Genomic DNA, 15,628 nt, shown 5'->3' on the forward strand with positions numbered 1-15,628 from the left:
CTCCTCACCTTTGTTCTAAGTTCTTCCCTCCTGGTCAGTTCCTGATCCTGCACGGTGGAGATCTCCTCATGGTAGCAAGGCAGCCTTGAGAAGTCTTACCCTAGTGGCCAGTCAGCCTAAGTACCATTTCTCATCTCATCTAATTTAGTTTTTTTTTTTTTAAGATTTTTATTTGAGGGAGAGAGTGAGATAGAGCACGAGAAGGGGGAGGGTCAGAGGGAGAAGCAAACTCCCCGCTGAGCAGGGAGCCCGATGTGGGACTCGATCCTGAGACTCCAGGATCATGACCCAAGCCAAAGGCAGTCACTTAACCAACTGAGCCACCCAGGCGCCCCTCATCTAATTTAGTTTTGTCCAAGTTCAAAAAAGACCTATTTGTTTTTATTAAGATGACTATAGAAAAAATACATCTACTTTTGGTAGATTCTTGTTTTCCTATTGTATGTATTCTAATCATTTATTTTTAAAAATTTTAAAAGATTTTATTTGAGAGAGAGTGCACATGTGTGTGCGAGTGTGTGTGGAGGGGCAAGGGGGAGGGGCAGAGAAGGAGGGAGAGGGACAGGCAGACTCTGTGCCGAGTGTGGAGCCTGAGGCGTGTCTTAATCCCACCAGCCTGAGATCATAACCTGAGCCAAAATCAAGAGTCTGACTTAACTGACTGAGCCACCCAGGTACCCCAACATTCTAATCATTTAGAACTGAAATTATAATGGTGTCTGGACCCTATATGGATGATGGGAACCAAGTGCATACACAAGCCTTACAGGATGTCAGGTAGGAATTTTCTTTTTGACACTTTAAACTACTGTTAAGACCCAAACTGAAGACAAAAGTCACAATGCGTTCCATATTCTAAATTTATAAAGTCGCCAGCAGTTGGGGTCAGCTACCCTCCTGCAGGGCTCTCTGAAAGCCCCATAGTTAGAGAACTAGTTCAACCACTCATCACATCCCTACTTCTCAAGGGAGGTTGGAAGAAGGGAAGACAGCCTTTTGGGGAGTGAATGTACAGTCTATTTTTTCTCTCAAGACATATATGTGAGGGAGGGGAGCTCAAGTAAATCTCTTGAAAAGAAAAGTAAACATTTTGTAGACATTTTTTTCCCTGGATGTATGACCTTCTTGAGTAGCAGATTTGCTCATGTGCCCTGTGTGCTACTGGAATATAGGAAAAGAACTGAGTGGAGATGGGGTGAATGGAGTGCACTTAGGTGGAGAGGGGGCCTCTGCCTCAAAGTAGAGGAGAGGAAGTCCTCACGTCACTGCAAGACGTTGATTCTGAGAGATGGCTCTGAGAATAAATGAGATTGACAGCCATGGTTGTCCCAAGATTGATGCAGTATGAGGGGTGAAGAGGGCCCATATGTGGGGGCAAGCTACCAGGGGATCATCTGTGGAAGGCTATAACCAAAGCTCTTTTATTTTTTTTTAAAGATTTTATTTGTTCATTTGCGAGAGAGACAGAGAACAAGCAGGGGGAGAGGCAGAGGGAGAGGGAGAAGCAGACTCCCCGCTGAGCAAGGAGCCCGATGCGGGACTCCATCCCAGGACCCTGGGATCATGACCTGAGCCGAAGGCAGACGCTTAACCATCTGAGCCACCCAGGCGCCCCTATAACCAAAGCTCTTATCAGAGCACAATCTTGGAGCCACCACTGGTCCTCATGGAGCACATAGACAGTAGTCCAGACTAGTAGTTCTAATCAACCCAGGAGAGAATGACAGCTTGCCCAGTCACATGGGGAGACGCTCATGTTTATTTTCTTCTTCCTCCCTGCCTCAGTCCCACAGCAGCTCATGCCTGGTAGAAGAAGGGGGTGGAGGTAACAAAGAGCCAGAACTCATTCTCCCCACTCCAGCCCCTACATCTGACAAAGTCTCTTAAGTTTTTAGTCCTAAACTGAAAGCTCACCTCTTCTGGATAGTGAGACAAGTAAAGTTTTGATTGAATGTATAGTTGGAGTATTTCAGTGAACAAGGCTGAGTCTGAAATAGCTGAATGAGATTGTTCTAATAACTATATTTGGTTGAAAAGCACATAATTGGCAAGATGTATTGGAGGAGCTGCTAATTCAGCAGGAAAGTGGTATTTGTTTGGGAAACTTATTGGAAAAATAAAACCATTACATATCCACGATGAGCTGATATTCCTTAATAGACAAAGTTTTAAAAAGTATTTTTGAATGTTACAGAATTCAAAAGAAAGAAAACGGTAAAAGTAAAAGATAAGTTTTTCTCCCTTTTCTCTCTCCCAACCGTGCAGTTGTTATATTTCTTTCTGGATATATCACAGAATTGCTTTATATTAAAGTTTTCAAAAATAGTCATTTAATTCTCAATCAATTCTATAGCCCTGATGAACATATACAAGAAATATATGGGCCAGGTACATTTCCACAGCCAGGATTATTTTTCAGAAGCTTTCGCTAGACAGCATCATCTTGTCCTCATTATTTCTTTTTGACCCAGTGAATCTCAGTGATTGAGATTCCCCAAAAGCAGATGTTTAGAATATCCTCTGGTCTTTGCTTTTTAATTTCAAATCTTTGAAACAGCTATTCCTATATTAATTGTTTTATGATTTGCTTTTTCCTATATCACTCCTTATATTTTGCTTATTCAAGTAAAATTGCTTTATTCATCAAAGATTTTAAGTCCTGTTCAGAGATGAGTTTAGCTTCAGAAAGAACACTGATAATGCTGGACTCCATTCCTGTCTCCTTGAATCATTTAGGATTCTGTTTAAGTTATGCAACCTTTATGCTTGCTTTTCTCAGTTGTGGAACTGAATAAAGACAACTTACTTTCTTTTTCTTTATACACTGGGGAAAAAGTTTTGTTCACCAGGACTGCCTTTGTACAGGCCAAGGGCAGATGTTGAGAAGTTGACTTTTTTCAGTGACTGCATTTTAGGACTAGGGCGTGGGTGGGGTTAAAAAAAAGTTTTCATTGGCCTAAGGCCAAATTAAAATCTAGGTCACATGATTGTAAGCCTGGGAACCTCCTCACCCTCAAGTCTAAGTTGGGTTTTACCATTCTACGTCTGATTGTGGGGTGCTTTTATGTCAATGATCATCCTTTAGCTTATAAGCTCCTTAAGGACAGAGGTTATGAGTTATTTACTTTGCATACTTCACAACAGAAATCAGAGTATTTTGTACATAGCAGGTGGTGAATAAAGTATTTGTTGAGTGATGGGCTAAGGGGTTTAGCCTTAATTCAGAAATGGTCAGGACACTACAACAACAACAATAAAAACCAAAAGTCAAAAGCCAAAAAACCTAATTCAGTACTAGAAAGGGGAGATATTTTAAATAGGAGCATCATTGCTTGACCAGAAATATGTTTAGAAAGATGAGCGAGGTGCAAGGTTGCCAGTTAGCAAACAACAATACGGGATGCCCTGTATTTTATCTGGCACTCCTAGTATGGTGTTAATGCAGCCTGTGTAGATTGAGGAGGAAGAGAGTGGGGATAGCTGGAAAATTATTGAAATTACTGTGCAAGAGAATGGTTTCTGACAATGATACACAGGGACTGGACTGGGGGCATGCTGTGGATGTAGGATGGGCAGGACTTGCTGACTGGAAGTGGGAGGTGAGGCAGAAGTGAAATCCAAAGTGATCACTCTGCAAGGTTTTAAATTTAGATTACTGAGTAGATGACTACAGAAAAAATTGTCTCCAGAAAGCTGCAAGGAGACCAGGTTTGTGTAGGAGAGGAAAGGGATCAGGAAAGAAAATAAGTTCAATTTAAACATTGTCAATTTAGAAGTGGGAATGACCGGTAGATATTTAGAGATACAAGTTGAGAACCTGGAAGAGGTTTAGTGGGGACAGACACATGAACTTTTTGAGAAGGACCTGGAAACGGGGTAGAAAAATTTTACTGGAATATATCTGGTTTTTGATCCAAGGTGAAGATGTGTCTCCTGATGCTGAATTTGGATCAAGAAAGAGAGGAGCCAAATGTACATAAATGTTCCCTTAAACGGTGGTATATATGTTGTTAGTGTAACTATTTTCAAAATGGTGATGTAAGCCTAACAGAGCAATTGTGAAGCAAGGAATTTTTCTTGCAGAATTTAACTATTATGGAATCTTACCAGAGTCACTGAGAGTTTTGTCCTTGGTGTAAGAAACAAAGGGCAAGGAACAATCCTAATAGGTTAGCTGCTTCTGCTCAAGTGACTTCTGGCTTTCTTGGGTTGTGTATTCTTGGATAAATATATTGAGGATTCAGAGTAGAGGTGTGTGTGTGTGTGTGTGTGTGTGTGTGTGTGTGTGTGTGTGTGTGTGTGTGTCCCACCTAATGCATAACCCTTCTGCAATTCTGCATTGGTAATCAATAAATACTTATTGAAAAGAAGTGAATAAATCAATTAATTTTGAATAAGTAGTTAGAAATACAGTTGTATTAATAATATCAGCATAAAGGTCACAGAGCAGATGTTGCAGAAATTTCGAAAATTCATTATTTCCCGTGAGTCTTTAGAGTCTCAAGGAAGAATTCTGTAAGGAATTTATGTTAGAAAAGCATAGAAACTGGGCGCCTGGGTGGCTCAGATGGTTAAGCATCTGCCTTCGGCTCAGGTCATGATCCCGAGGTCCTGGGATCGAGTCCCGCATCGGGCTCCCTGCTCCTTGGGAGCCTGCTTCTCCCTCTGCTTCTCTCTCTCTCTCTCTACCCCCCCCCCCGTCTCTCATGAATAAATAAAATCTTTAAAAAAAAAAAAAGAAAAGCATAGAAACTGGAGAACAGTCCAAAATATATATTCCAGCCCTGTCATGTTCTCTTTCCTCAGTGTACAAGTTCCTGGCTGCACAGAGGGACAAAGTCCATGTATAACAGGGCTGGAATTTTCCCTCCCATGAGGACAGAATGGGATGTCAGCACCCGTTTACAGTGGGCTTTTCCACTGTGGGAAGGAAGGAATAGAGTGGGGATAGCTGGACAAAAATGTTATGAGCTAGTGCATAAAACAAAGAAGTCTCAGAGGTCGGAAAATCAGACTGAAGGGGGTAGCTTCCCCTATAGGTAATTCCTACCTTCTGCAATCAGCAATTAGAGTTTGATAATCTGAGAACTAAATAAAAATGGAAGGGTTTAAATGGGGAAGGAAAAGAAAACAGAATTAAAGAAACAAAACTACAACCTCTACCTTGACTCCAACAAAACGGGGGAAAAAAAGAAAAAAAAAATGGTTTAAATGTTTGGAGCTCCATCTTCTGGTCATGAAAGAGGATAGAACTGAAATGTGATTAATCGTAAATGCTAAAACGTATCGACAGTAATTATATTACATATATTATCTCAATTAATTTATCTTGTTCTGCCAAATAAAATAGGAACTCTTGAACTCAGAAATTCTCTCTTCATGATCTGGCTTCAACCTCTTCAACCCCCATCTGTTCACCCATTTTAACAAGCACGTACTCAAACCTACCAGGTAAACACTACTGAAAACTCCGTGGGAAGTGCAAACCCATGAGCCTTGGCACCTGTTTTCAAGAAGCCACTCTTGAAGTCGTATCAAAACACGCTGGTTATTTTAGCATAACCACACAAATGGCATGTGAATAAATGCTTCTCTCCACAAATGAAAACTTGACAGGAATGGCTAAATTTTCCTTTGACTGGCACCCCAGTCATAATCCACTCTTCTTTCTAGAAGTAACCATAAGTTGCAGGTTTGTGAACCCTTCTGGATATTATTTAAGCTGTGAGATACATATACATGTACACACACAAGTTTTTTGGTACTTCTCATAAACTTGAATAGGAGTGTATGTATATATGACTATGTTTTACACAAGTAGTCAAATATTGTACCACTGCGTGCAATTGCTTTTTACCCTTAAGAATCTGAAGGGGGCGGCGCCTGGGTGTCTCAGTTGGTTAAGCGACTGCCTTTGGCTCAGGTCATGATCCTGGAGTCCCGGGATCAAGTCCCGCATCGGGCTCCCTGCTCAGCGGGGAGTCTGCTTCTCCCTCTGACCCTCTTCCCTCTCATGCTCTCTATCTCTCATTCTCTCTCTCTCAAATAAATAAATAAAATCTTAAAAAAAAAAGTTAAAAAAAAAGAATCTGAAGGGGGGATGCCTGGGTGGCTCAGTCGGTTAAGTGTCTGCCTTCAGCTCAGGTCATGCTCTCAGAGTCCTGGGATCAAGCCCTGCATTGGGCTATTTGCTCAGTTGGGAGTCTGCTTCTCCCTCTCCCTCTGCCGCTCTTCTCTGCTCATTCTCTCTCTCAGTCTCTCTTTCTGAAATAAATAAATAAAATCTGAAAAAAAAAAGAGAGAGAGAGAGAAAGAATACATCTTAGGGATTTACATATGATATTGTTATACATATATCTAGTTTATTTTTTTAATAGTGACGGTATTCCATAATATTTAGCCTGTCTCCTTCTTAGGCTTGTTCACAGAACTACAAACAATGCTGTGATAAACATTCTTATGCACATGGGTATTTTCTAGGAGAGATGTGGAGAAGTGAGATTGTTGGGCCACAGGTTATGTGCATATTTGGCTTGATAGACTATTGCCCTCTGAGGTAGCAATTGTAATGGAAGGGCTCTTTCTCCATATTTCTTTGTCCGCATATCTGCCAACACTGGATATCATCAGACTTTTAAATTTTTTTGGGCAATCTGATAACCAAGAACTGGTATTTTATTGTTATTTTTACTTTCATTTCCCTGGTTGTCCATCTTTTTATGTTTACTGACCATTTCATCTTCTGGGAATTGCCTCTTATTCTTTTCATGTTTATATCCTTTATCCATTTTTATTGGGTTGTTTTTGTATATGTTTGATATGTAGGAATTTTTTGTATGTTCAGGATAATAGTTTGTTAAATATATGGAAAATATATTTTCTAGAGTATTTCTCCTTTTAAAAACACTGCCAGGGGTGTTATTTATAATACATAGGTTTTAATTTATCAATCTAATTTATCAATCTTCCTGATATATAATCTCATGCATATATGTGCTTATATTTTTATGTATACTGTAGCAGGTATGGTCAGGTCCTCACCCATATCACCTTGGGCCTTACAGCTATGTACTGCCATCTCAGCTGTATCTGCAAATATACATACGCATAAAATGTTTTCTTCTAGGGGCACCTGGGTGGCTCAGTCATTAAGCGTCTGCCTTCGGCTCAGGTCATGGTCCCAGGGTCCTGAGATCGAGCCCCGCATCAGGCTCCCTGCTCGGCGGGAAGCCTGCTTCTCCCTCTCCCACTCCCCCTGCTTGTGTTCCCTCTCTCGCTGTGTCCTCTCTCTGTCAAATACATAAATAAAATCTTAATAAAATTTTTTTTTCTTCTAGTCTGTTGGTACATTAAAGCTTTGTCTATGTTATCTTTGTCATAGAAAAACTTTTAGTGGAACAGTGGGTTCACAGCATATTCTTCAGCATCTCTTCTGTACCTAGTACAGTACTAGGCACTATGATATAATGGGAAGAGGCCTATAAATGAAAAGAAGTTTATGAGGTACTTACATCTTATGCAGGAATTCACATTTAAGAGAACAAATGAAAAAATAACACTTTTACAAAACAAGTTATCAGTAGAAAATTTATTTAAAAAATTGTTTATGAAACTGCTAAGTGCTATGGAGGAATGAAAAGAATGTGGTGTTAGTTAACCAGGAAAAAAAGAAATAGGTGAAAGTTGAATCAAAATGACGATGTGAGGATGACATTTGGCAAAGAGCAGTAAGCAGAGGACTTTGGTTGGTATGAAAACATAGTGCAAGTTCAAGAATTAGCAGTTAGTATTCATGAAGGATGCAGAATGGATGGGCTTTGGTGGTGGGAAGGCTCTGGTGGGACATTTAATGGGAGGGGGTGGCTGTAGGCAAACTCGGAGGCAGGTGAAGTCCAACTTGGAAGCTCTACTGGACTAGTCTTTTGGCAACTCTTTTCCTACTCTTGGCATTTCCTTCAGACCCATCCCTTCCCCCAGGCAGTCATCATGGTCTCATGGCCAGCTCTCACTTGGGTACATGCTCATTCAGGTGTAGATGATGATGATTTAAGATTTAGAAAGGCAAAGTAATTGGAGGGTGGGGTGGGAAGAAGAGGAAGAAAGGTTTTTCTACTTAAAATCTAAATGGGAGCAAGGCCATAAATGTGAAGGTGTATGGATAAGGCAGAGAAAAGACAGTGGTTTCATTTGGCTAGTGTATTAGGGTTCCTAATGTTTTTGTGAGGATTTCTTGTTAATATGAAAAAAAATCAATAGGCCCCTACATAATAGTGACTGCATTGTTAGTATTTTTTGATTGAAGAAAAGTGTAATGATGAAGTATACTTTAAGTTAATGTTTTAAAGTAAAGTGTGTGTGTGTGTGTGTGTATTAGAAATGTCTTTAGTTTACACACTTGATCTTAGCCAAAAGGCCGAGAAGCGATAGAAATGTCTTTAGTTTACAGACAGTAATTGGCATTGTGTGGATTCACAGACCCTTTTACGTTACTTCAATACCTCCCAGCTCCTTCACCCACAGATTTGAGTTCTACTGGGCTAGCATAGGGTTTCTGTAAGCAGGGTCATTTTGTAAGAGATTTGTTCATTCACTGAACAGATATTTATTGAACTAAGGGCAAGCTGCTGTATTAGACTCTGGGAATATAGCTGTGAAAGAAACAAAGCCGTTCCTGTCAGAAAGCTTATATTCTAGTGGGAAGAGAGAGACAAACAAATAATACATACATAACTATAATATTTCAAATGGTGTTAAGTGTTATGGAGAATAGGGAGGGCCTGGGTAGGCTAAGAAGACTGTTATTCAAATAGGATGGAGAGCGAGAAGCTCTCTGTTGTGGTGGTATTTGAGTAGACCTTTGAATGCGGTAGAGCCACACAGCTCTCAGGGGAAGAGCGCTCAGGTCAAGGGAATTGCTGTTGCCAAACCCCAGAGGTGGGAGCCTGTTCGTTGTCCTTGAGTAGCAATACGATAGGTTTGGCTAGAGTAGGGTTAGAGAGATAGAGGATTGAGGTAGAGGACAAGGTCAGAAAGGTGGTGGGTAGCCAGCCATATCATATAGGGTCTTGCAGGCCACTGTAAGTGCTTTGAATTTTACCCTATGTGAAATAGAAAGAAGCAATCGGAGAACTTTAATTAGAATAGTGACATAATCTGACTAATGTTTTCAAAGTATCACCATGGCTGTTTATGAAATAAATTACTAGGTAAGGGTTGAAGCAGGAGACCAAACTGTAGAAATCCAGGCTAGAGATTGTCAAATGTTTCTGACAGGTTGAATAAAATTAAGACTGAGAACTGACCCTTGGACTTGGCAATGGGAAGGTTACTAAAGAGTGTATACTCAATTTGGTAGGCAATAAACAGCCTTTGAAGATTTTATAGGGAAGTGATATCATCAGCATTGTACTTTATGAAAATCTGTCTGTGGGTAGCAGTAGATGAGAAGGATTAGATTAAATGGAAAGAAATCTGAGGATAGAGAGCACATTTTAGGTGCTCATTTTATTAAAAAAGTATGGGGTAGCGAAGATTTGAAATAGGAAAGTCGGCGTGGCTGCAGGACCTGCTTCTGGAGACCCAGTTTTGGCTCGAATTGGTTCAGGTCTTTTGTGGCATTTTCTTCCAAAATGATAGAGGACGAACTTGCACTATTTGATAAAAGCATAAATGAATTTTGGAATAAATTCAAAAGCACTGTCAGTGACACTTCCTGTGGGATGGTGGGACTAAGCGACACCTACAAAGACTCCATCAAAGCATGTGGAGAAAAGCTGTCTGTGAAATTAAAGGAAGAAGAACGAATGGTTGAGATGTTTCTGGAATATCAAAATCAGATCTGAAGGCAGAATAACCTCATTCAAGAAAAAAAAGATAACTTGCTAAGGTTGATTGCTGAAATAAAAGACAAAAAGCAGGAACTGGAAGTACTGACTGCAAATATTCAGGATCTTAAGGAAGAATATGCTAAGAAGAAGGAAACTATTTCTGCTGCTAACAAAGCTAATGAAGAGAAGTTGAAAAGACTACAGAAATCTGCAGACTTATATAAAGATCGACTTGGACTAGAAATTCGAACAATTTATGGTGATAAATTACAGTTTATATTCACTAATATTGACCCCCAAGCATCCTGAGAACCCATTTATGTTTTCCTTCCACCTAAATGAAGCCAAGGAATATGAAGTGTCAGATAGTGCTCCTCATCTTGAGTGCCTGGCAGAATTTCAAGAGAATGTAAGGAAGACCAACAATTTCTCGGCTTTTCTTGCCAATGTTCGGAAAGCATTTACTGCTATGGGTTATAATTAACGTATGAATAGTATACAAAAATTGTTCATTTTTCTTCCCTCTTGTGTATCTCTCTCTCTCTCTTTTTTAAATCATCGTGTATCTCTTTTAAAAAGAATTCTCATTATCCATTGTTTGCCTATAATTTTTTTGTATTTCTGTAACATTTCTGTGTGGTGTATTTCTTTCAATTATTTTAATTAAAATCTTAAGAAATAAAATTTATAAAGTCAAATGTGAAAAAAAAAGTATGGGGTAGCAAAGGTGGGAATGGAAAGGTTGTTTCAGAGTCTGAATTGGAAGAATCAGACAATTGAAGGAATATAGGATAAGATAGACAGAAGAGTCAAAGCTAAATTTTTAAAAATTGTGTGATTAGGAAAATTGTAGTTCCATTGATAGAAATGGTCAGGAACAGAAAATGATATCTTTAATTTTGTCTATCACCCCTTTGAAGTTCTAGACATCTACGTTGATCCCAATGTTCACCTTTCAATTATTTTTTTTACAATCTTCTGTTAGCAGTCCCTTTGAGACTCCAGAGGCATCTGGTGAATCATGATCTTCTGACTGGCAGAAAGTCAATTCACATTTTCTGGAAGTCTTGGCAAATGGATCCCATAGTTCTTCCTAGAATAAACCTTTGTTACTTTGCTTTGTAGTCTATATTGATGATCCACACAAAATAAGAACCTCACAAAAAATTCCTTTATTTTCCTTTATGTGCTAAGTTTGAGGTGTCCATGGTAAGTTTTGGTGAAGATGTCCTTCAGAATGAAAATGTAAGTCCGGAATATAGAAGGGCGATGAAAGTTAAGATTAAAACGTGAGAGCCGGGTGCTATCAAACTGGATAAGAATTGCAAGGGAAAGAATGTAAAAAGAGAAGAATATTAATTATAGGTGCTGGAAGAATTCTATATAGTGGGAATGTTAATTTTAAAAATTGATGGGTTTGGGGGAGGAGATGTACATTTGAAAGCTATTGAGATTTTAAATGTTTTCACCACATGAAAGAACTGATAATTATGTGATGTGATAGAGATGTTAGCTAATACTATGATAATCATATTGTAATATGTAAATTTATAAAATCAACATGTTATATCCCTTAAACTTATATAATGTTATATGTCAATTATATCAATTTTTTTTAATTTAAAAAATTGAGGAAAAGGGAAGAAAATAAACAAAAGGTATCAAGAAAATTCCTCAAAAAGAAAATTTTTGTTTAGTCAGTCATCTTGATGGACCATATTGTAGTAGAAAATAAAACTCAGAGCATGCTGAGAGTGGTCTAGTGGTGCTATAAAGACAAATATACAAGAAGTTTTATGAAGTTTGAAGGAGCAGTCTGGAGGATGAGTGTGAGAAAGTCCAGGAGCTGGGAAAAAGTGAGAGACAGGAAAAAATGGGAAGGGATGGGATAGATGTTGGAGTGGGAATGGGACAGGAACTAGGACCCCAAGGGAGATGATCAGTGATAAGTTTCTGATTGTGGGTGTGGCTTTGGACTTTTAATCACATCTCTTTGATTTTAGGATACCATGATAATGTGATATACTGTCCATTTAATAAAAGTTTTTCAGGACAAAATAATTCTATTTGAAATCTTTGACAGAATAATTCTATTTGAAATCTTTGGCTGTGATAGAGTATACCCTCTTATCTCATGTTGTCACTGAAAGTTCAGTGAAGATGTATAATTACAGTTATGGTATGATTAGATTTTATGAGATTAAGGGTTTTAGGGAAATTAGTGGGAAGTATTCCGTGTTGAAATCAATATGGAGTAAAGCTAAGGAAACACAAGAGATGATACTTCAGAATTCAGTAGAAGCAAGAAATCTGAAGAGGTGACTCAGAATAATGTAAACACCCTTAGAATTTATGAAGATATTAGGCATGAGGTGGGAGATACTTGTTTTCCATGAATATGGTGGTAAGATAGGGATTCTTTCCATTTTAATTCACATAATATATTTTATTTGTATTTATTTTTTATTTTTTAATTTTTTTAAAATTTTATTATATTAGTCACCATACAAAACAACATAATGTATTTTAAAAATATGTGTCAATGGAAAGAGGTGGTGACTATTTGGGGGACATATAGTTTGTAAACATATGGGTCATAAGACATTTGAGGAGGAAAAGAAGAAATGGACATGAGAAAAGTAGTCATCAAAGAGGTAGAAGAAAATAATCTCTGTATGACTTTATATCTGGACTGGTTAAGATGTCATTGAATTTGTTGACCTTTAAAAGTCCCTTCAGTCCTGTAATGCAATGACCTATATATATACATACATATATCTATATATCTATATCTATATCTATATTTTTTGGTAGGGGTTAATTATTCCAAAAACCGTCTTTACTTTCAACTCAGGAGAGAGAATGTTAACTCTGTGCTTTTGGGGGGATGAAATTAATGCGGGTCTTCTTTACCTTTCATGTAAACCTGTCCAGATCACAAGTTTCCAAATTGACCAAATTGTTAGGGATGGCGGAAAAGTTCAACCATGTACTTTCTGAGTGAAGGACAGTCATCATTTCATTTTCTGACACAATGTCATGATGGTTTGTCTCTCATAACTGCCATAGAATTTGTTCTTTGCACAATAATGTATATGTGCATGCATGTATATGTATGTGTGTGTGTATGTTGTGTTTTCCCTCTTAAGACTCTTAGTTTTCATTGAAACTGTGTACCCAATGGTAAACTATGGATGGATAGTATGGATTTACCCCAACTGATTGTAAGAGAATTAATTCTTGTCATCATTGGGGACTTCCTATTTCCTAATTTTCTTTCTGCTACACAAGCAAAGTTGGCATTAGGATATAGAACTTGAAAAGAGCTTGAAGAGCCCCATGTTACACAATAAAATGGTCTTTCAGTTTCATATGCCAAACCAATATATATATATATTATGAATAATACCTTGGTTCAGAAATATATAAAACATTAAATATAATTATTATATAAGTATAGCTGTATACTTAGTTAAAAATTGTTGAGGACTGTATATAAAATAGCACACACCTCAACATAGTATACCTTTGAACTCAAGAAACATCAGTTGAACTAAACTGTCAATTTATTGTTTAAATTTCCTATGAGATTCAGGTTACTATTGCCAGTTTCAATCACAAAGAATCCAATAAATTTTCAAGTTGATTGGTTTCAAATCACTGCAGATTGAATCTTTATCTTCATATTAAAATATAGACTTAGGATGCTTACCAGAGATATCTTGTTTTTATTATTACCTTAACTTTCTAATCAGTTTATATTCTTAAAAGTTGAAGGGTTTTAAGTAGTTATTACAGAAAAAAAACCGTATTGCTCTAATAATAAGGAGTTTCCTGTGTTTGCCTTGTAGATGCAATATATAGATTTAAGTTGTTCTGGGATTCATATTTGACCTAATGTGTATTCATAACTATTTTAGTTATAGCAACATGGCTTTCGTTTTGCATGCCTAATAAGGTTAACTGATGAGTCAGACTAATGATATTACTTCAGACTTCTCTAGCATCTTTCATCTTCAGATTACTAAATACTTTGTAAACAATAATTAAACATCACAATACGCCTTGGAAGAAAGGTAAGTATTATTATCCTTTTATGGGGAAATCGACATATGGGGCTTAGGTGAGGCAAATATTAGATATATAGAACTGAAGTTATAGGATAAGGTGCTGATAATGCTTCTTCCTGGGTACAGAAAGAGAAGCATAGGTGTAATTACTACAAAATAACCAATGTTTATGGGGGAATGTAAATTTTAAGAGGCCCAGAACCCTCTGTGAAATTAATTTTGGAGATTAGGTATTCAACTGAAATTCCTGGTTATGACAGTGTGTATCACCCAGTACCCAAATTTATCTTTTTCCTGATGAAGTGGAAAGTCAGGTTAGGATTACTGCTACGTGCTTGAACTTAATAACTCTAATAGAATCATATGATCTGGGTGTTCTAGCACAGCCCTGATTTCAAATGCGCTGATGTGCTTCTCCCATTAGTGGATTCAAACTGTTCTTACTGCGTGACCTGATTTTTGGTTTGAGAATTGAATCACCATAACTATTATGGCTAGTTTTAAAGCTTTGTTTCTTATCCCAAAATGAAGTGGGTATTGACCAATTACCAGGTAATTTGGGTGATTTGGATGGCTGGCTTATCAGTTGTAAATTTTTTTTTTTTAAAGATTTTATTTATTTGACAGAGGGAGACACAGCGAGAGAGGGAAACAAGCAGGGGGAGTGGGAGAGGGAGAAGCAGGCTTCCTGTGGAGCAGGGAGCCCATTGCGGGGCTGGATCCCAGGACCCTGGGATCATGACCTGAGCCGAAGGCAGACGCTTAATGACTGAGCCACCCATCAGTTGTAAATTTCTTTCTAGTAACACAGATAGAAATTCAACAAGATGGAATTTTATTTTTCTTTCATAAAGGAAGGCTGAGGAAAGATACTGCAGGTCTGTATGGGGTATCTAAAGTGGCATCAAGGACCTAAGATCTTTCTCTTTTTTCTCTACCATCCATAACTTGTGGTTTCCACCCCTGAGACTGTCTTAGGGGCCAAGATGGTTGCTAGGGTTCCAGACATCAATTACATGTTCCAGGCAAGGAAGTAGGGGGGACAAAAAGGTATACTCTGGCTGTCTGTCTTAGGGAGTGTTCTGTAAAGGCCCACTTAGCATTTATCAGCAATCCTTAATTGCAGGAGAGGTTAATAAATGCAGTCATTTAATTGGATATACCACTATTTGGAATAAAATCAAAGTTTTATTATTAAGGAAAAGAAGAGACTAAATGTTGAATAGTTTTGATAATGTTCTTGGCTATAGCAAGAAATCAAAATCAGTAATTAAAACAGGACAAATCCTCTTTGGACTGTGAATTATATGGGTGCCCTTTTGTCTTGTTGACATCGACTGAACAACTGACACATTTCTACCGCATTTCATGATCTAGAGGCACAGCCAATGGGTGTGTATGTGTGGTCCTGGCAAGAAAATAACCAAACTAACAAGATCATCAGTAGAATTGTCTGGAAGTGTTCTTGCTGCATTCCTCCCCACCCTGAGGTCTATGTTCTTGGTGTGCTTACAACTTAGCTGCTGCTGGTTACAGTTAGGCAGGGCCAGAACAGTCTAAATCTGCTTTTCAGTGTTTGATTACATTAATGGAATACAGAGCTACTTTGCTTTTGTGCAGCTTTCTATACTCTGCTCTCCATGAGTATTCTCTCTGTGTGTTATCCCAAGGTCCATCTACTCTGCTGTCACTAGATACTGATTGGGAGGAATTTGAAAGCATAGGTGGTGG

General features: G+C 38.2%; 1 pseudogene; it reads left to right on the forward strand.

The window, feature by feature from the left end:
- The first annotated feature begins 9,621 nt into the window (after positions 1-9,621).
- Positions 9,622-10,311, forward strand: LOC114224900 (kinetochore protein Spc25 pseudogene; annotated as a pseudogene).
- The last annotated feature ends 5,317 nt before the right edge of the window (positions 10,312-15,628 follow it).

The sequence above is a fragment of the Eumetopias jubatus genome, unplaced genomic scaffold (genome assembly GCF_037043125.1).
Source record: "Eumetopias jubatus isolate StellerSeaLion01/CBP00866 unplaced genomic scaffold, mEumJub1_p1.0 scaffold_2, whole genome shotgun sequence".
NCBI lineage: Eukaryota > Metazoa > Chordata > Mammalia > Carnivora > Otariidae > Eumetopias > Eumetopias jubatus.